This window comes from Halyomorpha halys, unplaced genomic scaffold, assembly GCF_000696795.3.
Source record: "Halyomorpha halys isolate HHAL.00 unplaced genomic scaffold, Hhal_1.1 Scaffold69.1, whole genome shotgun sequence".
In the NCBI taxonomy this organism is placed as follows: Eukaryota; Metazoa; Arthropoda; class Insecta; order Hemiptera; family Pentatomidae; genus Halyomorpha; species Halyomorpha halys.
Window position 1 is genome coordinate 708,172 of NW_027108206.1, and position 270 is coordinate 708,441.

The window sequence follows — 270 nt, forward strand, 5'->3', positions numbered from 1 at the left end:
TAAACGAACTGCCATCTTGACAGAATTTATAGGATTAAACTATAACCAACATTAACTAAAGTTGCAACGGAATTCCATATTAAATGTTTAGAAGAACAAGTATTTACAAGGGACAAAAGGAAGAAAAACAATTCTAATCCTTAAAAATATCAATGATGCATACATGTTTAAAAAAAAACTAATGGCCTATTTTCTTTCTATGGTCTATATCAATAACTTTTTAAAATGTTCTGAACAACATAAACAATATAAACAGTACGACTAATAATG